At 41.7% G+C, this 825-nt stretch overlaps 1 long non-coding RNA gene across 1 annotated transcript; it reads right to left on the bottom strand.

Annotated features, from left to right (window-relative positions):
* Positions 1-214: 214 nt before the first annotated feature.
* Positions 215-612, bottom strand: LOC311142512. The gene is made up of 2 exons (XR_014614332.1): positions 527-612; positions 215-410 (listed from the first exon to the last, which is right to left on the bottom strand). It is a non-coding gene; the product is annotated as an uncharacterized lncRNA (long non-coding RNA).
* Positions 613-825: the final 213 nt, after the last annotated feature.

Raw genomic sequence — 825 nt, 5'->3', positions numbered from 1 at the left:
TTTGCTAAAATAGTTTTAATTACAGATAAAAAGGTGGAGAAATAAAGCACACACTATGAAGACTATTCCATTTAAAATACAATTTTACAAGTTGACAATTTTACCACCAAGAAGTACACTACACAAGTCTTAAAGACTAGGTAGTGAAGTGCTCTACAGAAGACTATGACAAACAGGGAGCCAATAAGGGTTGGAGAAGGAAACAGGCATTGAAGAAATTGTTCAAAGTTTATTGAGGCACTTGAGACCGGTTTTTAGAAGGCAGCAGAAAACATGTCAGTGTTTTGACAAGGCAACAGGAAATGGTTCAAAGTAATGTTGAGGGCCTGGTGTGTCGCTGAGACAATGGACGGTCACGTCTGGTTCAGCACTCTCCGTTACTCCTGATGTGAACGTGACGATTATGCACCCTGGGAACACACACGGAGCAGAATTAAAGACACGCACAAACACAGAACGAGACAGAGGCACAGACAGACAAGCACAGAACAAGACAAGTTGTTGAAAGCTTTAGTTGGTTACTTACATGTTTTCATAGCACAGCTCGCATTCGCTACCGTAGGTGATGCCATCGGTTCCACACACTGGATCATATAGCTTGTTGCACGCGGGCAGGTTGTACTTGGAACAGTCAGGCTGTTGGACAAAAACCAGGTTATGTAATAAATAAATAAGAGGTGTTGGTAATATAGTGTACTAGTATGACACCATATGAAGAGAACATGGATAACAGGGAACAAGCCATACGTTTTCCACCCCTTCCACAGTGCACCTGGGGTGTATTCATTTCTCAGATTCTATTGCAAAACGTTTCACTCAAGCAAA

This window comes from Coregonus lavaretus, assembly GCF_964263955.1.
Source record: "Coregonus lavaretus genome assembly, chromosome: 2".
In the NCBI taxonomy this organism is placed as follows: Eukaryota; Metazoa; Chordata; class Actinopteri; order Salmoniformes; family Salmonidae; genus Coregonus; species Coregonus lavaretus.
Note: the sequence above shows the minus strand (reverse complement) of the source record. Positions and strands in the feature narration are given on the sequence as shown.